The sequence below is a fragment of the Thermobia domestica genome, chromosome 7 (assembly GCF_964235325.1).
Source record: "Thermobia domestica chromosome 7, izTheDome1.hap1.1, whole genome shotgun sequence".
Taxonomy (NCBI): Eukaryota; Metazoa; Arthropoda; class Insecta; order Zygentoma; family Lepismatidae; genus Thermobia; species Thermobia domestica.
In genome coordinates this window covers 78,983,829-79,009,494 of record NC_137460.1, presented here as the reverse complement: position 1 = coordinate 79,009,494, position 25,666 = coordinate 78,983,829, and the positions used below count along the sequence as shown (strand labels likewise).

Genomic DNA, 25,666 nt, shown 5'->3' with positions numbered 1-25,666 from the left:
ACAGTTTCTTGCTGTAGTAATTGCATCAGTTTATAGTCATTTACACATACCATCACAGGCACACAAGGCTGTGCATGGAAGGAATAGGCCAGCACATTTACACATATTAGTGCACAGAGATTTGCATCCACAACGAACAAGTTCTTAGCTGTGCTTGGAAAGTTCTGGTAGCACAGACCATAAAAGTGTATACCCTGAATCACTTCTTTTCCAGCCCCACTGTTCAGTATCTGGCAAATCAGGTTGTAGCGCAGACCACTGTGACCAAATATATCCTCCTTGCAAAACGGCTCTTTTCACATATTGAAGAAGTGCATCCTCAGTTGGAGGTACACTTTCCTACTGACGACACTTTTTAGTTACAAGCAATCGACGACAGTCGTTTACATTTTGCAGGTTGCTGGTTCAATCATATAGGTACAAGATGAAACCTTGCAATTTTATGAATGTAGTATTGTCTAACTTTAAAGGTGCATGTGAAAGTTCTACAAATGCTGCAGTAATTTCTAGATTTGTCCGCCAAGCTTCCCAAGCTGTTTTCTTTCCCCGACCTGCAAAGGCAGATACAGTATCGCATCCGGTGAATGCGTGCCAAAACAGGATGCCGTCACAGATTTCAGTCCCTAGTTTCTCCGCGTACTGGTAAATAGGAAAAAAGCGTTTATGCTTACCAACACCATATTCAACCAACAGGTGGGACAAGTAGTTTGGAGAAAGCATGCGAAGCCAGGACATCTACATCTGAATCTACCGTTTTGATGATACTGGATTTATGACCTGCTTTACTGGCATGTTTGTCATGTAGAAGCAACCTCGTATCGGCCTCTTCATGCGTGCACGGTGCTAGTGGATCGTGTATATTTACGTCAAATGTACCCCATATGTCAATACCTTTAGTGCAAATAACAGTTTTCTCATTGGGTATTTTAGACGCGTTCATAGATTCTGCAATTAAGTCAAAAAGACTGGTTTTGTTCTCTGCATTGGAAAGTTCGGATGGGAGTAGAGTTTGTAATACGAACTCGTGATGCTGACCCTCGTTTCTGTCTCTCTTCACTTTTAAGCTATCTTGCAAGTAACGATCAAACACCAGATATACTCTGCTCTTCTCTGATAGAATGGATGAAATATAAGGATGTACTTTCATCTGCAAGTAATCATGGAATGTTTGTGATGGTGACGACTTCAACATATGGATGATAGTAGAGCCGTCCAATATCATACATGTAGCAGGTGGAGGGGTAAATTGGATATCGCTGTATTTTTCTAAACATGTAACTACATCTGATTTAGTTCCTTTGCGTATGAATCCATCTTCAGAAGTTGACGGAGGATATCCCAGATTTTCATGAGCAAAAAAGTCGGATAGATCTCCCTGTCGATTCTGACATGCTATGAAGAGACGACTGAAGAGAGCACAGTCATTTTAATATGGATAGCTTACGGTGTTCAGGATTAAGTTTTTTCATTGTCTTGCGACAAAGAGCAAGGTTATTTCGTTTAATTGGTTCAAACAGTGATTTACTGCACAGCTGTAACCGTTCCTATTTAAAACTCTTATACTGATCTCTTCCAAGAGTTTCAGCAATGTATACCGACTTAACTGAATCATCGGGCATTATAGAATTAGTCGCAACACCAAATTGTTCTTTACCTTCTTGAATAAAAGGATTGTTGCCATTCTCTGAGAACACACGTACCAATTCTGTGACATAATTTTTAAATCGCATCATTTTTAGCACCAGATGATTCTTTGTGGCGTATTCTGAGATCATCATTATCAGAGATCAATCCACACTCTTCCTCAAAACCCGATACAAGGTTGGCAATTACAGGTCCGGACACCATCCATTTTAGCAACGCACTTGAGTTGTCGAGAATTCCAATTGCACCACCTTCAGACTTCACCGTCTTGTTGCACTGTTCGTGCATTTGATCATGTCCCATACAAGAATGTGGTCGACTTGTTTTGGAACCTACAAAAGCTCCACGGACAAATTCCTCAAAATGGCAGGATGTCTAACCCTAAGTTCCTGTAAAGAGTTAACAAACACTGATATCCATCTCGCGTAGTGAGTATGGTCAAGAGCAAACATCCAAGGGCACATTTGAGATAGTGAGCTTACATACTGTTCAAAATCTGCTATTCGCACACTGTGTAGGAAGTTTAAGAGCATCAATTCCAACTGTAATACTGTGTACCAGTATTTAAGTTAAACCGATTTACTTTGTCGATTATCAATCCATTCTTCAAATAATAGATGTTTGTCAGAACCAGAAGCCACATACTCTACGTACGATTTCCTTAGTATAATGTACAATGCTGCTGATGTTACGTCCGGAGCATATCTAGCTCGCTTAATGTGAGAACCATGCAGATATTGATCGCCCTTTCCAGAAGTTGTTACGCCTGCCTCAACCAAAAGATCCATCCATCCACTTCCAGTTAACCACGTGCCCAACATTTCCAGAGACGCCATCTCGATATGCAAAGGGCCCAACCCACAAACGCCCCTTGTGCCACCAGTAACCCACTTTATTTTTCACTACGTTACATGGGCTTTATCATTCATTTAGCCAAAACCCCGTTGTTCCACTTCGGTCACACTACCCGTTCTCTTGTTAAACGAATTTCGTTTAGTTTTCTTCTCAGGTTTTCGGTGTAACACGGTATTGTTCAATTCAGTTGCTAACGAATAAAACTGGTCTTGGGCTTTTGTGGGTCAAGTATTCTCCATACAAATTGGGCAGCATTCATTGTACTTGCTTTGCCATCGCATAAACAGGCTGATCAGACGTAATGACAGGTACTTGAGATGGATTCAATGAAGATAAAGTTCTCTTGATTATATCAAAGCAATGCCGAATTATTGCAGGCGAATTTATGGAATCTGGAAGTAACGGAAGTAAAACACACTGGAACCTTACCTTTTAGATGGAACCTTACCACGATACAAGTATAAAAACTGTCCATGTCATGTTTGGCGTATTTCCAGGACTTTCTGTTGCAACTGTTTGGATGTGTTCCAGCCACTTGCTTGACAATAGCTTACTTTGCTCAGGCAGTTCATCAGGATTTATGGTCGAAACGGGCACATTGGATTTCAGTGGAGTCATCCAGGGGACATTTGTATACCACGCTGGTAACGCACTTTCTCATACAGATTGCGAGAAAGTTATTTAGTAGTTTAGTAGGAATTTTTATATATTCTGGTAGCTTAAACAACGAAGATTCTTGTGATATATAAATCTTTTCTCAGCTCTGTTTCTGTTAAACAAAAACTTTATCAACATTACCTGAATATCAGCATACATCCCAATAAACAGCAGAAAGATCGGCTGGTTATTTAAAGTTCCACCTTCAAGCTTCTTTCACACATATGTAATATTAAAAGGCTTTCTTGATGATAAAATATAATTTGATTTTTCAAGACAACAACTTGTTTGTCAAATATAAATAGATTTCTTCAGTTACGGCGCAATGTTGCTATCATTACAACCATATTTTCAGCTGGGAGTCACTGTAGCCAGCCACTGCAATTATCTACAAACATCTACGTAGCCGCGTTTAATTTCTCACTGCTGCCTAAACATTTGTAACTGTATACTGGGAGGAAACTTACATGCCTTTGTTATGCTTCCTTCGGTGTCAGATACAACCACTGGGTGGGTCACTTTTGCATTCATTTTTTGCCCACAAAATGATAGTGTGATGGCTGCAGGCGTTTATTCAATACTAACATGAACGGAAACCAGTGGTGTAGCGCATCACTTTAAATGCACATAGCTCCGAGACTATTGATCTCATATACATTAAAAGGATATCAACGTAAAGCTTAAGGTTTTGCTAAACGATTTACAAGAGTGTTATTGCGCTATCTGTTAAACCAAAGCTTCCAGATGGATAAAACCATAAACAAACGCCATAGGTTTTTTGTTTTTTAATGAATTTTAGGCCCCTCATGCGGCCCTGGATGATGTTCAATTAAGACAATATAGAATTTAAATTAAAGCTTGGTATTTCTCTTGCATTTGAGTCTTACTTTGGCTCTGTAGGTCAAACCGTTTTCACATAATGGCTATTCCAGCGATAACATATCGTTCTCCAGTGCTCCAGATGTTCCAGCGCCTGAAATTCCAGGAAATTGGCGTCGGATTTTTAGGGTCTACGTCAGAATTCATTTGTTACTATATTAGTAGACTCTGTGCAAAATTTTATGTTCTTATCACAATATGCATGATTCTTATGAATTTTTCCTCTAAGCCACTCCACTATAAGAGACGGGAACGCTCAGGACAATAGCAGTCACCCAAGGAGAGCCAGACTCGAAAAGGTTGAGAACCATTGGGCTATCGTCAAATTGTTGGTTAGCTCAACGTACTTTCCCACTTTATTTTTGCATTTACCAATTCCAACCACTCCTACTTACTATGCTATTAAGAGCTTTGCAAACCCGTGTAGATAGGTTAGGGTAAATGAACCACACACACACACACACACACACACACACACAGAGAGAGAGAGAGATTCTATAATATTTTACAGTTTTTCTCCCCCTCGTTTCAGGTAATAAAGTTGAACCATATTATACAAGACCAACTTTACAGAGAAAAAAGCTGGTTCACTGCTTTTCCCCCGTGGTAAATCATTATGCTTATTTTTCATTCTAATTTTAAAATAGAAAACAATTGGAATGAAATATAGGACCCAGGTTTTTAAACGTTAGCCGCCAAGCCAAATTTTGGGGGTATTTTGGACCACACTATTTGTGCATCAGAATTATGCACATGGCGGCCAACGTGTTAAAAATCCACTTTCTCTTTCGAAAACTGTATCTAACCTTTCACTACAAGGGAAGATCACTAAATAATAGAGATGCAAAAAAGCCGGCTTTTTTGAATCGATGGTTTTTTTCACATAAAAAGCCGGCTTTTTTGGAAAAAAACCGAGAATTTTGGAAATTTTGGCTTTTTTCATTTTCATGATTTTTCTATCCAAATAGCTTTCTTATAGTATATTCTATAGTTAGATAAGATTTCCACGACCTGAATGCCATATTTAGCTCTGTAATTCACCATCAAGATGGATGGAGCACATATTTTACGAATTAAAGCTAACATGAAGAATGTAGTATTTGAGGGCAATTTTACAGGTTATTTAACTTTATTTTAACTTTTGAGTTATCGACATTTTTTTCCTTCTCTAGATCATTTTAGTTTGTCATCCGTGTTTCATTTCTAAGAGCTTAGTACTCCAGCTTCTAGCACGAAAGTTAAACTTACGTTTTTCTATATATCCGTCAAAGCATACGTTTTTCAATATGTCCGTCAAACCGTATTTCCACATTTCTGTTATACTGTAGTTGTGCAATGATTTAGGAATAATTTTCCAGATACAACCTTGAATACCAATTTATACCCAAATAATCAATAGCGAATTTAGAAAAGTACTTTGGGAGGGGTTTCTCTGAATGTTTCGTTTTCTAAAAAGTCCTAATTTTATTTGGGAGGTGCTTGAAGTTTATGAGTACAGGCATAACTAATATTTCGTTTCGTTTATATGTTTAGCAATAATCTTCCGGATACAACCTTGAAGATCATTTTATACTGAGAATCAGTGGCGAATTTAAAAAAGTGTTTTGGGAGGGGTTTTCTTACTACTAATGTTTAGTTTTTCTAAATATTCGTAATTTTTATTTGACGGGAGCTTAAAGTTTATGAGTAAAGGCATAACTAATAGATATTTCGTTCGTTTTAGACATTCCACAACTTTGGAGAACAGGCTTCAGTCCGAAAGACCGATCCTCTAACCTTCGCAAAACCGTCACTGCTGGTAATTAGTAATAATAACGATTTAAAAACAATAAGAAAGGAAGTGCCAACTCCTACACTCCTAGTCGGCAGAGCCGTAGCTAGAGATTTCTGCGCCCGGGGCGAAGTAGAATTCAGCGCCCCTACACTCACTTTAGCAATCATTATATATATATATAAGAGTTGAGTTGATTTTAGTTTAGCGTCCCTTTCAGCAGCGAGGCTATATGAGACGTGGACCTACTGATTAACGTGGAATCCGAACCACATGAGCTCCCACCGGGAATCGAACCCGGGTCTCCCATATAGATATAAGAAAAGCAGCTTTTGTTGTTACGCTGAATTTTTATTAATCTTCTTGGAAAGACCATTACAACAACCAAAAACGATCATTATGTATCCTTTTCCAAATAAGAGCTGTTTTCGAGAGTCTTATTTTGGACTTTTTGTTAAACTTGACAAAACTACCTTTGGTTGTATACAAATTCGCTAGGAGAACAGTTATGGAAAGTTACTACTATTTACAACATTTCATACTATTGATAAGAAATGAAATTTTAATACATTAAAAACTACGTGCTTTTAAATTGTTCCAAATGGGTGACAGTATTAATTTTCAGTAATAATTGTAAACTTTTTAATTTTATTCTGTATGTGACCACATCAATAGTATGTTAATTTCGATCTCTTAACGGTAAAAAATATTTTGTGAAATGTAATGGAAATTCAGAAGGATCCTTCTTTGTGAATTTCTAAATATTGATCGAGGGAGGTGAAGAATATGTTCAATGTTTGTACTTAAAATGCAAAATATACTTTGGCTACTACATATGTCTGAAATTATAGTAATTACTTAATTTCTTAATGAATGAAAGTTCCGAATTTAAGGTACTTATTATTAATTAACATATTAAAATACACTAACACGTACATATATGAAGAATGTGTGTACTTATGTTTTGTATGTATGTAGATAGATAAAAACATCACACAACTAGACACGCATACACAAAATAACATGGTGCCGATATAAAAAGTTGATGAAAAATGACCTCAATAAATTCCTCCAAATTGGAAGCATTTGATATGTCAATGGAATTTTAAAATAAATCATTGGTAGTGATTAGTGTGTGTAAAAAAGTTGAACTTCGTCGGGCTAAGTTCTGATCTCTTAAGCCCTTATTCTACAACTGCTTGAAGTTCGAAAATGTTATTGTTTCCCTCGTTTACTTTTATTTTTAATATTCCCGCGCAAACAGCAGCTTGAATGTGTCTCTTCACTCTTCTCACTTTCATACCTTCATTCTCAACGTCGCACAGTGGGACCAAACCAGGCAATTCTTAGCAAAACTCGAAGAATGAAGTAAAAGATTGACTTGATATAATTTGCTATAATGAAACCTTAATAGTGTACACATAAGATAGTGTGCAGGAAAAGAAGTGATAGCTATTTACAATGAATTCATGGGACGTGTAAATTTGGTTATCCACCGAAGCAGGAAAGGTGCTGCTTAGTGACAGAAGATAAGAAATTGACTTTGAATGTGACTATTCCTACATTGCGTGTGGATATTCCGTGACTGGTAAACATGGTGACACGACCGACATGTATGTATCGTTTTGTATATTTAGAATGTTGAGATAATGTGTAATCAATAATCATATTTGGAATTATGTTAATATCAGTATCATATCCCTATGGTAATCCCCTACTTAATATCATATTTGGAAAATGCTGTGGTTCTGAAAGCATATAAACTGTAGTCAAACGATAGAATGGCATTTTAGTAGAAAATATGGCATAATAATGTTATGTCTGTGATTTTTTAATATATCGTAGCGGAAACATTGTTCTTACTGTATGCAAAGTGAAAACCTGCACATAGTTGCACTTTTGGGGATATAGCGCATGAAAATGTTTGAGGAAAACCGCATTTTGGATGCAATGCTGCTTTTGAATTGAGGTGGGATGAATGTGAGAGCAAGTGTTAGATTATTAGACGTGTGATCCCCATGCACGCAGTGACAAAGTTGAATATAGATCAATTCTGGTAATTTTGCCGCCAAACCTACTTAGTGCTTCGCCCCCTAGGACCCATCTTGTTACCAACATCCAATCATACTTCTCTGGCATTCGCCAACAGAACTAAACTCTAGTCAAACATGTGTGATTAATGGTGGCGATATTTTGAAACGTCAATGTTTGCCAAACAATCTATGGACCATAAGGTAGAACCATATTTAAAATGGTGTTGATCAATTCAGTATTGCGTTTTATTGTGATGCGATGCGTGCACAGAAGTGACATTGGAATCAACTGTAATGAGCCTCCGCTCGCTCCAGCTCAGAGTGTTCCAATCAAGCCCTGAAATCAGCCCACGTAATGCACGATGCAATATATGAAACAAGCTGAACAGGTTACTGATGCTTGTAAATCATATGTTTAATACATCTGATAATATATCGAGAACTTGTGATGAGATAATTTTTATGTATTGAAGCGTCCTTGCATCTTCATTGTCATAACGAATCCTCCACAACTTGGAAATAATTTTGAGAAGCAAGAACTTTTCTTCAATTTTATTACTCTTCAGTTGTAAAAAGAATAAGTACACTTTTTCCTTTCATGCGTAAGAATGTAAGTCAATCGTAAGTTGCCAAATCAAAGCATATTGCCCACGCGTTTGTTTATGCCAATCATATAATCTGTTATATTATTTAGGCGCGAATATAAGGAATATTTCCTTTTATGATGTAACACTCTATGTTTTTGATAAAAATAATGTCGAAATAACATTATTGTAGCCACTGCACACACCAAACTAATTGGTTTTCTTTCAATTTTCTGCTTCATATTGCGAATTCTTATTTTTGCCAAGAATTCAGTGCCTTGGCTCCACTGTGCGTCGTGATTAATCGGATTGGATAGGAAAAAAAAATGAAATGAAATCTTTGATTTTTACGTCCCACGGTTATGCCAGTTAGGCTAAAGGAGACTGTGATGAGTAACGAGTGAAATGGTGGAATGAAGAAAGTGGGAGGAAACGGGAGAACCCCAAGAAAACACACGCACGCGGTGTTTGTCCAGCACAAATTTCACTTGGCGGGGCTGGGATCGAATCCGGAACCCCAAGTACCAGAGGTGAACGCTCTACCACTGAGCCCCCAGGGGTAGAAAAATGTTTTGAACTAACCAAACTCATCACTGTCAAAACGCCGAACACGACTTTGCTCGTTTCTGAGTTTGAAAATGCTCCTGCGTACACTATAAGTCATTACTCGGCACCTTGTATACCACATGTCATTAAGAAATCATCTATAACTGTTTAAGTAATAAGTAAAAACTTGTTGTGACTTATTTAAACTTTTGGATTGCGAGCGAAGCGAGCAAGAAAATTTTTAAGAAATCTACGTATTTCATTGATAACCGATAGCAATATTGATCTAATAGGGCGCCAATACTTTCTGGGGGCGACTCGTCTTTTATTCATGTCCAACACAACTTTTTCTTTCTCCTTGCTCGTTCGGCGCCCCTTGTTGTCAGCGCCCGGGGCGGGCGCCCCGCTGGCCCCCCCTTAGCTACGGCTCTGCTAGTCGGCCAGTACAAGCACTATTTCTACATTCTCAGATGGAATGAAGGAAGGCTTTGTCAGAATGGTCGAATGCTGGGTTGAATCCCGGACTTCCCGATAGAAGCGCAAAAGCCAACCACTCAGTCACGTTTGTTGTGCAGTTGTATTTAGCTTAACTTAAATATATTCCGTAGTCTTTTTTTTTTTTTTTTTTTTTTGTTCCGTAATGATATGTTCAATCCCTCTTGTTAAAAATTCAGAAAACTTGAGGACTGGGTAAACCGTGATGGTGGTCAAGGGCGCCCATGTTGTGGTTTCCAAGCAGGGGAAGTATAAGCGACGTTTCAAAAATAGTTTCAAATTTTGCTGTAACTAATGTAAAAATCCTATTGGATTTTCAATATTCTGAAGTACATTTTCCTCTAGGGGGGGCAAGCGCCCCCTTAACCCCCCTGATGGGCGCCCTTGATGGTGGGTATAAAAAACTTGACTGTAGAATTTCAAGAATATACAGAACCATGTGCAGCCTTTAATTGTATCATACAAATCTAAGTATTTCTCTTATGTTTTATTTTAATTTTATTTTGTTTCAAAAAGAGGGTATGGAATATTTTGAAGTAAAAATACTACATACAATTTTGCTAGTTATTTGTGTATTTTTTGAAAGAAGTTTTTACTCTTAGGGTTGGCTCGTTTACACCAGCTGTTTTTTTTTAAAAAAAATAACTGGTTTAAACTAAAAAAATTAAAAGAACAAAAATGCGAATCGTGTGAACTTCATAGTGACGTTTCACATGTCAAACCATCTGCATTAGTCTTATTTCCTTTTAACCTTTTAATCAAGGTGTCCCATGTTCAATTCTCGGTCGAACCACAACCCTTCTTTCATGTGTAAACCAAGTACTCTTTCGGATGTCACTTTAAGCGAAAGTCTTCTCCTTGATAACCTCGGTATTACGTAAGGATGTTAAGCCTAAACATACAAAACGAAACCAAATTATATATTTCTGCATGCCTGTTGTTTTATAAAGAAGCGAAGGTTGCTTAAATATATTGATTAAAATTGGTAAAATTTATCGATTGCCTACTTAGCTTCCAACATTAGCTTGGATTGGACTTTCAATGATACCTACATACTAAATTTGTAATTTAATACCTCAGTTTTAGAAAAACAAACACACTGCTGAACAAGACTGCACTTATTTAATATAAAAACACATTTACACGTGACGTTTCGATCTTCTATCCAAGATCCTCATCAGACGTACACTCACGTCTGATGAGGATCTTGGATAGAAGATCGAAACGTCAGGTGTAAATGTGTTTTTATATTAAATAAGTGCAGTCTTGTTCAGCAGTGTGTTTATTTTTCTGATTTTATTCGCAAGACGTTGACTATGATTGTGTGTCACTCAGTTTTAGCGTACTGATTATAATACGTTGATCTTTAAATTTTACATGCAAATTAAATTTTACAGGATTTTCCCGTTATTGTTTTACATTTAAAAGAATGACGGGATTTTCCCGATGGCTAGGGCGGGAGTTTCTCAATTTAAGAAATTTACTGACCGGACTTCTTTAAGCTTATGGGACCTCTTCCAGCATAACCCCGTTGTTGAATAACAACACCAAGGCGAAACAAACTTATTTCTGTGAATATGTAATACAAATACATAAAGCAAAATATATAAATCAAAAACTCTGGTTTAAACCCCAAAAAAGCCTGGTTTAAACTGCCCCCCCAAAACGGGTTTTTGGCATTTTCAGAAACAACCATGGTTCTTGCCAACTCTGCTTACTTTTGTATATAGGAGGTTAAAATGTGTTTATTATATACATTGGTTAATCCTTTGGAATTCATAATGTAAAAATGTTGAAGTAAAATTGTTTAAAATATCTTTTCGAAATTCATGGTTTACTTTCGAGGTTTTATATTATTATCGGCATCAACCACTAATTAAATGACTTTCTGTGTTATAGAGAAGCGAAACAAAGTCTGCTTTATCGATTTAAAGCAGAATTTTGAAAAAAGCCCAAAATTTCCCAAGCAAAAAAGCAAAGCAGAAAAAACCGAGTTTTTTTCCAAAAAAGCCGGTTTTTTTCCGAGCCCTTGCATCTCTACTAAATAACGAACAAATAAACAAATCTTCTATACTTTTAAAACACAAATGTAGGTAATTTGTATGCATGTTTGCTTTGTTGAATTTATTGAATGATATGTTAAAATTTCAAGTTACGAAATAGTCTGCAACAATAAAGAAGCAATAATGGTCATGACAATGATAAACACGTTTTTCAACATTAAAAATGTACAGAAAAGTAACACAGTATGAAACTTTAAATTGTAGATTTATAGTAGAGTAGAAGTTCATAGTAATGTGAAATACAAATATACATTTTCCCCTATATCTTGCAATTTGGTTCTTATAGAATTAATAATTTGTTTCGATTTCCTCGCGGCACACCAGCGGCCCATTCGCGGCACACCAGTTGGGAAACGCTGCCGTAGACAATGTCCTTCAGCGTTCCCACAGGAAAAAGTCTAACGGTGTCAAATCTGGGGAACGAGCCTGATATCTCTCAGCGTACACACGGTAGGCTTCTGAGAAGTATAAGTAGAAGTGTATACTTGCAAAATAATTCATATTTGTTTGGGCTACAAATAGTTCAAATCCGCTACTTTTGGAACACACCCTCGATACTTTTTAATCGTCGGGTCTGGTAACACAGACAGGACGTTCCTAGTATTATTTACTACCTACGCGTTAGTTTCTTTTCAGAAGATAAAATTAATAGAAAATATTTGAAACATTCACGATTCTACACGACTTGTGGTCCAGGAAATTCATTGGTACGAGTTCGAATTTAATGCAGTTTGAGATCCCCATCTGAATACAGACCCGCAGGTGCAGGTGAATAGTATGTCCGTATTCCTGTATCAAAAGCCTCATAATACCAAACTTCACATTATGTCCAATAGTTCAGAATTATCAAGTTATAAAAGTAAAATTTTCCAGTTCTTTAGGGGTAGAGTTTCTTACATTCATGGAAATCATCTCAAGTTTTTCTTTAGTTTATCTAAAAGCCCAAATATCTAAGTTTCAATTATACATATTTCTGGACATTACCGGTATTTATGGCCTTAAGCTCATTATATATATGAGGTCCTTCGGCCAGCACACTATCCGAGGAAGGGAGGAATGGGAAAGCAAGCTACCTGGGGCCAGTATGCTAGGTACTATCCCTACAGTTACGTGATGTGAATGAGAAAAAACTTCTCAGTATGTCTGACCTGAAAAAAATGTTGTTTCAAGCGATTATTCCCATTGAGAATCGAACCCGGTACCGCTCGCACCAAAGGGAGAGCGCTATCGATAAGTGTAATGGGTGCACACCAAATATTAAATACATAAATAACATTTTTGAGTCACAATTATTTTGTGACACTAAGAAGAAAAATTTGATAATGAATGAAATGATGGAATGAAAGAGGAGCGAAGAAACAGAACAACACCACCGAAAGAAACATTCATACGGTGTTCAGTGAATTCAGTGAATTTGAAGAAGCTTCTAGTATTAAGGTTCGAACGAAAAATTACCCAAATGGTGGAAAATGCTAGCTCAGACAGGCAGTAGGGAGTCATACGTGTTCCTAGCAAATTTTCGGCTAGCCAGTTGCAATTGCAGAGCTCGCATAAAGTTACCCCCCCCCCCAATTTCCGCGTTTGTATCTTAGTAACTATTGTCTCAAAGGCTGGAATTTATTTGGCCACTCCTCCAGGGTTTGTATTAGTTGGCCCAAGCAAAACATATGTAAGCAATCGCCATGGTTTTCACAACATAATATAGCAATGGAAGTCGTGAACGTAGCCATCATATAATAGGGATATATTCAATATATAATACAATATCGTTGTTCTTATTCAGTAAGTACGTCAGCCCAAATACTAAGAATTCATAGCACAAACAGCTCATAAGGAGTACTACTTTGCCGAAGGAAATTCTCAATTAGCCCAATACTTGGGGGCTAGCGGAAACTTCGCCTCCAAATTTTTGACGCCCACGTCTCAAAAACTATGTACTCTTCCAGGGTGAGTACATGCTGGTCCAAGCAAAATCTAGGTGGCTCAAAGCAGAAAGAGCAACAACTTCACCGTTTTTTGTTCAGAATTTTCCCTATGGATGTTCGTAAACACAATCCTCCAATAATAACGTCGAAGTCAACATATAGATTATAATTAGTTTTATTCAGTAACTACATAGAACAAATACTGAAAGATGTTAGCCCAGATAGCCCAAAAGGCGCACTACCTTGACTATCTATGTATTATCTCGGCTAGTCTATGAGGCGTGATGTGAGACCCCGAAATTTCGGCGCCTATAGCTCAGTAACTGTTGTCCCAGGAGCTAACACTTCTACCCCAGACAGCCCATAAGTTTTACTATCTAGCCTAGTGGTTCCCAAAAGGTGGTCCGCGGGAGGTCACCAAGGGGTCCGCGACTTATAGTTGGGAAATGAGGTATTTCTCTCCCCCTCCTCCTTCCCCATGTTGCGTGACTGAATTTAGGTTTAAACGGCATCGGAAGTGTCACTGTTCATGTCAGTGACCCCGAAAACCATGGAATCGACACTGATAATGGTCATTCGATCATTTTTATATATCTCCTTCCCAGGTCGGTTGAATGGTTCAAGAATCAGAAATCAAGTCACAAATTTAGTCACTTTTATTTTTATTTATATTGATTTTTTTTATCTCCCAGTCCTCCTCCCCTACGTTGCTCCGTCAAAATGAAATGATAAAAATAAATTTAAAAAATCAGATTGGAACCTAATCTATTAAAAATTTGATCGAGATCGGTCTCGTGACTCAAGAGTTAAGTTCTATTTATTTTTTTATATCTTCTGTTCATCCACTCCCTTAATGTAAGAAACTGTATCCCTAAAGAACTGGAAAATTTTACTTTTATGACGATAATTCTGAACTATTGGACATAAAAATGTGAAGTTTGGTATTATGAGGCAAAGGAATACGGACATATATTCACCTGCACATGAGGGTCGATATTCAGATAGGGATCTCATAAACTGCATTAAATTCGAACTCGTACCAACGAGTTTCCTGGACCACAAGTCGTGTAGAATTGTGAATGTTTCAAATATTTTCCATTAATTTTATCTTCTGAAAAGAAACTAACGCGTAGGTAGTAAATAATACTAGTATGGAACGTCCTGTCAGTGTTACCAGACCCGACGATTAACAAGTATCGAGGGTGTGTTCCAAAAGTAACGGATTTGAACTATTTGTAGCCCAAACAAATATGAACTATTTTGTAAGTATACACTTATATATATATATATATATATATATATATATATATATATATATATATATATATATATATATATATATATATATATATATATATATATATATATATTGGTAATTTTGAGTATACCACCTGATATAGCGAAGAAACTAGAAACACTAACGATGTAAGGTTTGCGAGAAACAATAATAGCAGTAGGGCCTCGTAAAATGGAGGTATGGGGTGGTTCAAAAAAGAGCGACAAATGAGGCATCTGGAGCAAAGTTATATTTTGTTAAATGGAACGATATACATTAACATGCATAATATAAAAGAGCACACGCAGAGAAACACAACGCCATTGGTCCCATGTGTGTACTGCACATAGGAACGAAGAGATGGCCAAGAGAGAGATGGTGTGTTTGCAGGTTTTAATCCACCTGTGATCAAGATAATATGCAAAAATAAACATTTACCATGTTAACCCTTAAGTAATACGCATGTTTTTTTTTTTTTTTTTGACACATTAGTACTACGCGGAGTCTATCAGACTCCGAACAATAGATTGCGGACAAACTAAAAACACGATGTTAATTTTCGCCCACACACTAACTATAACCAAGAAATTAGAGGAAGTTACAATCGGGAGAGGCGGTAGAGCGGGAAGTTATGGCGAAAAGCGGAGTCTGACAGACTCCGCGTAGTACTTACGATTTAAGATATGTATACAAACGCCTAGAATTGTATAAACCTGAAAGCTTTAATTTGCCTTCGTGATTAATTCGTGTTCACCCTACTCATGGGATCGAACTTGCAATCACACGCACAGAAAGCACAACCAGTAGCTACTTGGTCATGAAGGAATATACGAAGTGCAATTTCTACAATAGAGAATGTTTAAAAAATGACCGGTTGCAAAGATTATATTGCTTATTCTATACATATTTTATTTCACACTAGATTTATTTTGGGGCTATCGACACGAGACCAAGATCAAAACTACTATTTTCGATTCGTGATATGACAGACCAATACAGCTATGAGAACGAGAAAAGATAAAAAATAGCAAGTTCACTAAATTAATATGAGATAGAAACAGGGATTCTTTAATCAGGTGTAAACCTTTTACCACTGCCCCGTCATAAGATGATCGTCTTAATGGAATATAATTGTTTCTAGACTAAAATCGATGGTTTGAACATAGTTAAAAGCGAGTTTTCGTTGGTCCTTTCATGAATACTAGTGTTAACCTCGAGGTTTCAAAAACGAAACGAGAAGTGTATTTTCAAATTCGAGAAGAGACAAGAAACATGAAAGTTTTAGTTTCGAAATTACGAGACGAGAAATTTCTCGAGTCTCGCTGACAACACTAGTTCAACCAAGTTTTACATCTCAAACACTGTTTTAGTGTCATGGCCAACGTTTTAGTGTCATATGATTCATAGTTAAAAAAAAAAAACTATAAATTGATAGTGATTGTACAAACACAATGAAGAGCATTTATCAACGTTAGAGATACGAAAGTCATTACTCAATATATTCCAATAATAAATATGTTTAAATGTTACATCACATCCTTCGAAGACTGCTGCTGAGGAATAAGAATAATAATTTTCAGATGAAATTAAGAAAATCAGGTCATAAATTTACAAAACGAGACTAGAAAAGGAGTTCGGACATTGGAGACGAGACTAGAAAAGGAGTTCGGACATTGGAGACGAGACTAGAAAAGGAGTTCGGACATTGGAGACGAGACTAGAAAAGGAGTTCGGACATTGGAGACGAGACTAGAAAAGGAGTTCGGACATTGGAGACGAGACTAGAAAAGGAGTTCGGACATTGGAGACGAGACTAGAAAAGGAGTTCGGACATTGGAGACGAGACTAGAAAAGGAGTTCGGACATTGGAGACGAGACTAGAAAAGGAGTTCGGACATTGGAGACGAGACTAGAAAAGGAGTTCGGACATTGGAGACGAGACTAGAAAAGGAGTTCGGACATTGGAGACGAGACTAGAAAAGGAGTTCGGACATTGGAGACGAGACTAGAAAAGGAGTTCGGACATTGGAGACGAGACTAGAAAAGGAGTTCGGACATTGGAGACGAGACTAGAAAAGGAGTTCGGACATTGGAGACAAAACTAGAAATAATTTTAGTATAGAGGCCAGAATTTGACAAAAGAAATACGAGACGAAAAAACTTATTTGGTCTTGCCTCATCTTGTGGGCATCACTAATGAACACTGAAAATTTAAGACTTAGAAACTAAAATTAGGAATGAAACAGAAATAGGTTCATGAGGAAATAAATTCGTTACCAGGATCATTTCGGGTTACAACAGCGAAGTAGAATAGTGTACATCTGTATTCCATTTTCAATTAGTGTTTCTACCTTTTTTAATTAGTTTCTGTACTTACACTTTTTGGTACTCTAGGTACATACTGTCGTTGAAGTAATGAATATTGTAATTACTTTAAGTACTCTCATTGAAGTACAAAGGTTCAATTGTAATTGAATTATTACGGCTTTCTTTTTACCGATACTTTAGGTACAATAACTGACATGTAATTATGCTGTATCGGACTGCACTCTCATTACTTCGCTTATGTAACATTGAAAGTACTTAGTTTTGTACTTATACTCATTACCTGTAACTAGTATTACTATGTGTACTTACTGTATTGCCCTTTGAACATATGTAACCTCCAAAGTACTTACACTTTCATTACTTGTATGCAACTTACCTTTTCACGTATGTAGTTTTATTGCCGAACTATAATTAAAGTTCATAAGTACCCGTATTGTACCTTTTATTTGAATTAAACTTGTGGTAGTATGTTAATTACTAACCTTTTGCCATTAATATTAACATACGGCTCAAGGACAATTACTCACCCTCCATACTCACCCTTTCAGGACAGCAGGAAGCATTCTTTCTTCTTTGAAGACCATTAACTTCCAAGGTCAAACCTGATCGGTTTAACTGCTTCGTACTCTCTTATATTCATATACGGAGTTGATTTGTATGTAAGAAATATAATTAGTGATCTTTTGTAATTGTTTGGTAGGGATTATTATATTTCTACTTTTACATAAGTTCAGAATAATTTTGTTGCGTGTAATGACAACATTTAAGTACATAGGGTATGTATAAAGAATTAGTAATAAATTAATTTAATATTTAATTGTATTACATGGATGTGATACAGCATAGTAATTCTCTTTACTTGGTTGGAAGAGAGGAGAAAAAACGTGAATAAATTCTTTAGCGATTAGCACGCGGAAAGACGGAACGGAAAAAAAGGATGAAAATATCATTTTTTTTTCTTTGGCGCAACTGAATAAGGTCGCCGAGGGTTTATGTTAATTTATTTTTTGTTTCGTATTGTCTGAGAGGAAACTTACATCTTTGAAATGTCTGCAGAATGTAATTTATATGAATTCATGTGAATGTACCACCATAGTCGCTTAGTTATATCTATTAAGAAAACGATTATACAGGTACAATAGCAGGGACAGCTGATTGGGTTTTTGTAACAGGTAGCAAGGGTTTTATTCACTTTTTGTTTTTCACTCTCTCTTTCTTTCACTCTCTCTATCTCTCTGTATGTGTATGTGTGTGCGTGTGTGTGTGTGTTTGACCTTCAGAACTCTCACACAAAGGACTTTTTTTTTTACCCGTTAGGAAATATATGCTGTATATTAGCTGGAGTAGTTGGGATATGCTGATTAAAATATATTTCATTATTTAACTGTACATAAACGCACAAATAGTTAATAAGACATATTATGAACAATGAAAACACACTTATTTCTTACTGATTGTGTATTATTGTTTGACGTAAAAATATGTACGTGTTTGTATTTCGAAAGTGGAATGAAATATTTCAAGTTTTACGTTTAACGAATATACCGGCTAAACTAAAGGAGATGGCGATGATGAGAAATGAATGAAATAGTGGAATGGAGAAAGTGAGAGGAAGCAGGAGAACCGCGAGAAACCCTATGCACGCAGTGTTTGGTTACCACAAAGTCCACACGACGCGAGTTGGGATTGAACCAAGTATCCCTGCACCAAAGACGAACTTTACCACTGAGTATTGCAGCTCTTGTTTGTATTTGAGTTTACTTTTTTACGATTATATTTTCGGATAAATTAGAGGAATTAATAAAGTACACATTTATAATTTGGTGGAACGAGAATGTAGGAGGACATGGGAGAACTATTGGCACAATATTTTGTACTAGAAATACACTCGAAATAAACGAAAGCATTTCGTTTCAGAAGTGACTTAGTTTATGGACAGTATTATTTACTGCTTACGAAGTTTTGGTACCAAACATTTTATAAGGAAAGAAACGTATTGTAGGTAAATAATGTTGCAAGCGTAATATGGCACATTTAGCGGATAAAATTCTGAATATGGAATTAGATTTTTATGTATGTGTATACATAATACAGTAAGTTCAAGGAAATGGATCGAAAATAATAAATTGTGTTATATTATTGAAGTTGAATTGAATTTCAGTTTAGCGTCCGTTTTAACAGCGAGGCTATATGAGACGCAGACCTACTGATTAACGTGGAATTTGAACCACATGGGCCCACAGGGAATCGAATCCGGGTTTTTGTATGCTTACCGCTTAGCCACGGAAGAGCTTATTATTGAAGTTGATTGCTTGACTGAAGGATATTGCTTTTAACACTGAAAACCCACCATTATTTTCCACTGAGAGTTCAATAGCGACTATATGTATTTAAAAAAAATAGATTAGTAAAGGAGCTATATGTAATGCACGTTAGGACAACTTTGGTATAATCTAATTAGTGTAGGTAGCGACATTAATAGTGTGTTTGTTTTTATTAGGATTAGCTTTGTATACAAATTGAAATATTCAATTTACAATAAGGGATACCACTTGGAACACTATAGTTTAGTGAAATTGTTTTACAGCGTCAGGTAGAAGGCAAACAGCAGCACAATTGGCGACTACTATTAGCATGACTAAATTATAGGATATAGTATGAATGAGAGACGGGGATGCCTTGTGTATGTAATAATAATAATAATAATTATGGCTAATTTTACACCTAGAAAATTATGCAATTAACATTTCATAACTGTTTTGAGGGTTGCATATGATATTCACAGACAGCCTGATACGTTTTTTAGTTGAGAAGTGTGCTTAAGTATTGAATGTGTTTTTTTCGTGCTTTTGAATTAAGAATAGAATATGTTAGATAAACTAGAAATACTTTCACCCATTGCTATGCTGTTGGAATGAAATACTGAATTTAATTATTTCAGGAAATTGTTGAGTTACTGTTTTTACTGGTTCTTTGAATGACTAAAATTTAAGATCAAGGCTACATGAGAAGGGTACTGTTGTTTAAAGTGTAATTTGAGCTATTACTGTGATTTATAACCGAGGAACGTAGTCCATTTAGAAATAGGAAGAGGTGGACTTAATTCCAAGCAAATGAGAAGTGGCTTGTTTTAATATAGTACTGGATAAAGCATACCCTTTAATTGGCCTACACACCGTCTACATGATGTAACTAGCTCTATTAAGAGTTAGGATGGGTTGTATTTTAGATATAACGAAAGCTTTACGCAGTATACTTAACATTTATGCTACGTAAAAATAACGTATTTTTAAATAATGTTTCATAAGTTTTTTTTGTAAGTTTGTGATTTTGTTGTTAAAAATATGCATCAGGAACTGTGCTGCAATCTATTTTGTATTTATATAATTATATTTGCTATACTTCAAACAAAATCGAGACTTAGGCCTAATAAATGACTGCTTAATATTTTAACAAAACATATTGCATTTAAATTGTTTTGTTTGAAATATAATTGTGTTCATATATATTTTATATTGAGGAATTTCCGGCTGTACTATGATCATAAGACTTCTAAGAAGGAAGTGAAGAATAGCAAGCGAAACGAAAATGGCCCCAAATGTGTGTAAATCAGCAATTCACAACTTTTAATGCAAGTTGGCTACTAGTATGTAACTGACAGATTGTTAGAATCTAGCAGATGCTCGCTTGCTACTAACTTAGAGATCAGAAAACTTTTAAAAGTTCCGCAAGTCTAGTGCAAGTGAAGCGCAAACTTATGCTATGTAGGTTGTGACATACTCTGCAATGAAGCAGAAACGGAACTGGTGGGTCACATACCTAGAACAGATAGAAGATGGACGAGAAATAACCTACATTGGATTTTTTACAGATAAGGAGCGATGTACATAGAAGACAATCGAATACAAAATGTATAGATATAACCTGTCGTTTAGCAGAAACCGTACAAATGGAAAAGATCAGCTGATGGAAACATGTAGAAGAAAATGGAGACCTTTGTTCACCAGATGATTGATATCATTTGAATACATATGAAAGTTACACTTTTATATTTAAGCTGAACGTTACAATTTTTCTACAGCGATAGGAAAATGATCTATCAGTTGGCAACACTGAAAAAAAACGTTAGAAGCACAAACGGTGGATGGTTTAAATTATTTATTTTTACGTCCTAATAGTTTTTAGTCTCACATACATTAATTGTATTTTCGTTTCTTTATTATAAACATGAACATGCAAAGCATTTTGTTTATACGGTTAGTTTTAATTATTTGGTATTTGATACTGTACTGATTGGTATATTATTTCAATTACTACAAGATAGTTGAAAAGTTTTGTGTAGCTAGACGACTATGGAAACCTTAGAGTATTGTGATATGAACATGTTTTAAGTTACAGAAGAAGGGTGAAACAGAATTATGATGAAGGAGAATGTGTAAGGAAATAAGAGAATCGTGAATTTAGAGAGACAATTGAAATCATATTTAGTTATTAAACTAAAATATTTGATAAAGATTTTTAAAACTTTTTTATAATTTTATCTGACATATCCACTTAAAAATGCGTACGTTATTCACAAGTAATGTAGTTAGACACATATTTGAAGACATTTAGTGGTACTTTGATACATTTTTAAAGATATGCCTGAATATTATTTTAACGATATATAATTGTTTGACTACATAGCTGAAAATCAATCATACTGATATGTATTTTGGTTATATGTTTTGTTTTCCAAGGCCCTAATACGTGATATAAGCTATTCAGCATTTTATAAACTTATTTTGTGCATCCACTACTAAATTACATCCATCAGTTGCACATTTAAATAAGTAAATTTTTAACTTATGAACCAACTAGTTATTAGTGTGAAGAATACGTTACCTCATAATAAATTATAATTGACCAAATCAATTACTTCTAAGTCTTTAGTAGTGGAGGTTCAGATGTTAACTATCTCAATTGTTCAAAATTGGATTCCAATTGTAAGTGCACTTGTTATGATTACTTTTGATATTTTAGTTTCATATTTAAGTATAAAGTTTGTTTGTTTATTATCTATATAAGTAAATGTTTGTATTCATACTATTTAAAAGTTCCTATAATACATTTTCAATGAAAGGAAAATTTTCTGCATTTTAGTTTATCCGAAGAAACAATATGTAGTGTATTCCCCTGCAAGAGAAATGTTTCTGAAATTCAGTTGAACAGAAAAAGTTGGTAACAAAATATGTTAATAAAAATTTTTAGTGCAAAAAGTTAATGTTAACGTTGTAACAATAAACATTCTGCATTTTAGTTTATTAGAAACGTTAGAAACAATATGTGATGTAATTGTCTGCAAGAAAAGTTTCTGAAATACAGTTTAACAAAAGAGTTAGTAACATAATGTTAGTAAAACACTTTTAGTGCAAAATTTATCTGTATAGTGTTGTAACAATAAACACTCTGCATTTTAGTTTATCCGAAGAAACATTATGTAGTGTAATTTTCGGCAAGAAAAGTTTTCTGAAACTTCGTTTAACAAAAGAGTTAGTAACATAATGTTAGTAATAAACTTTTAGTGCAAAAGTTAATGTTTAATGTTGTAACAATAAACATTCTACATTCTAGTTTATCAGTAACGTTAGAAACAATATATGGTGTAATTGTCTGCAAGAAAAGTTTCTAGAACTTTGTTTAACAAAACAGTTAGTAACATAATGTGAGTAACAATTTTTTTAGTGCAAAATTTTATCTGTATAATGTTGTAGCAATAAACATTCTTCATTTTAGTTTATCCCAAGAAACAATATGTAGTGCAATTTTCTGCAAGAAAAGTTTTCTGAAACTTTGTTTAACAAAACACTTAGTAACAATGTTAACAAAACACTTTTAGTGCAAAAGTTAATGTTGTAACAATAAACATTCTTTATTCCAGTTTATCAGTAAAGTTAGAAACAATATGTGCTGTAATTGGCTGCAAGAAAAGTTTCTGGAACTTCGTTTAACAAAACAGTTAGTGACAAAATGTTAGTAAAAAAAATTAGTGCGAAATTTATTTGTATAGTGCTGTTACAATAAACATTCTGCATTTTAGTTTATCAGAAATGTTAGAAACAATATGCACTGGAATGTTCTGCAAGAAAAGTTTTCTGGAATTTCGTTTAACAAAAAGTTAGCAACATAATGTTAGTAATACGCTTTTAGTCTATCGTATCCACGAAACTTGTGAAATTTGGCGAGTAGCAACTCGAGAAATTTCACTTCGTGGATACGATACACTAAAAGTGTATTACTAACATTATGTTGCTAACTTTTTGTTAAACGAAATTCCAGAAAACTTTTCTTGCAGAACATTCCAGTGCATATTGTTTCTAACATTTCTGATAAACTAAAATGCAGAATGTTTATTGTAACAACACTATACAAATAAATTTCGCACTAATTTTTTTTACTAACATTTTGTCACTAACTGTTTTGTTAAACGAAGTTCCAGAAACTTTTCTTGCAGCCAATTACAGCACATATTGTTTCTAACTTTACTGATAAACTGGAATAAAGAATGTTTATTGTTACAACATTAACTTTTGCACTAAAAGTGTTTTGTTAACATTGTTACTAAGTGTTTTGTTAAACAAAGTTTCAGAAAACTTTTCTTGCAGAAAATTGCACTACATATTGTTTCTTGGGATAAACTAAAATGAAGAATGTTTATTGCTACAACATTATACAGATAAAATTTTGCACTAAAAAATTGTTACTCACATTATGTTACTGTTTTGTTAAACAAAGTTCTAGAAACTTTTCTTGCAGACAATTACACCATATATTGTTTCTAACGTTACTGATAAACTAGAATGTAGAATGTTTATTGTTACAACATTAAACATTAACTTTTGCACTAAAAGTTTATTACTAACATTATGTTACTAACTCTTTTGTTAAACGAAGTTTCAGAAAACTTTTCTTGCCGAAAATTACACTACATAATGTTTCTTCGGATAAACTAAAATGCAGAGTGTTTATTGTTACAACACTATACAGATAAATTTTGCACTAAAAGTGTTTTACTAACATTATGTTACTAACTCTTTTGTTAAACTGTATTTCAGAAACTTTTCTTGCAGACAATTACATCACATATTGTTTCTAACGTTTCTAATAAACTAAAATGCAGAATGTTTATTGTTACAACACTATACAGATAAATTTTGCACTAAAAGTGTTTTACTAACATTATGTTACTAACTCTTTTGTTAAACTGTATTTCAGAAACTTTTCTTGCAGACAATTACATCACATATTGTTTCTAACGTTTCTAATAAACTAAAATGCAGAATGTTTATTGTTACAACGTTAACATTAACTTTTTGCACTAAAAATTTTTATTAACATATTTTGTTACCAACTTTTTCTGTTCAACTGAATTTCAGAAACATTTCTCTTGCAGGGGAATACACTACATATTGTTTCTTCGGATAAACTAAAATGCAGAAAATTTTCCTTTCATTGAAAATGTATTATAGGAACTTTTAAATAGTATGAATACAAACATTTACTTATATAGATAATAAACAAACAAACTTTATACTTAAATATGAAACTAAAATATCAAAAGTAATCATAACAAGTGCACTTACAATTGGAATCCAATTTTGAACAATTGAGATAGTTAACATCTGAACCTCCACTACTAAAGACTTAGAAGTAATTGATTTGGTCATTATAATTTATTATGAGGTAACGTATTCTTCACACTAATAACTAGTTGGTTCATAAGTTAAAAATTTACTTATTTAAATGTGCAACTGATGGATGTAATTTAGTAGTGGATGTACAAAATAAGTTTATAAAATGCTGAATAGCTTATATCACGTATTAGGGCCTTGGAAAACAAAACATATAACCAAAATACATATCAGTATGATTGATTTTCAGCTATGTAGTCAAACAATTATATATCGTTAAAATAATATTCAGGCATATCTTTAAAAATGTATCAAAGTACCACTAAATGTCTTCAAATATGTGTCTAACTACATTACTTGTGAATAACGTACGCATTTTTAAGTGGATATGTCAGATAAAATTATAAAAAAGTTTTAAAAATCTTTATCAAATATTTTAGTTTAATAACTAAATATGATTTCAATTGTCTCTCTAAATTCACGATTCTCTTATTTCCTTACACATTCTCCTTCATCATAATTCTGTTTCACCCTTCTTCTGTAACTTAAAACATGTTCATATCACAATACTCTAAGGTTTCCATAGTCGTCTAGCTACACAAAACTTTTCAACTATCTTGTAGTAATTGAAATAATATACCAATCAGTACAGTATCAAATACCAAATAATTAAAACTAACCGTATAAACAAAATGCTTTGCATGTTCATGTTTATAATAAAGAAACGAAAATACAATTAATGTATGTGAGACTAAAAACTATTAGGACGTAAAAATAAATAATTTAAACCATCCACCGTTTGTGCTTCTAACGTTTTTTTCAGTGTTGCCAACTGATAGATCATTTTCCTATCGCTGTAGAAAAATTGTAACGTTCAGCTTAAATATAAAAGTGTAACTTTCATATGTATTCAAATGATATCAATCATCTGGTGAACAAA

At 34.6% G+C, this 25,666-nt stretch overlaps 1 protein-coding gene across 3 annotated transcripts in view; it reads left to right on the top strand.

Annotated features, from left to right (window-relative positions):
• Positions 1-25,666, top strand: part of LOC145690217 (uncharacterized) — a 64,435-nt gene that overhangs the window by 26,203 nt on the left and 12,566 nt on the right. The window lies entirely within an intron of this gene.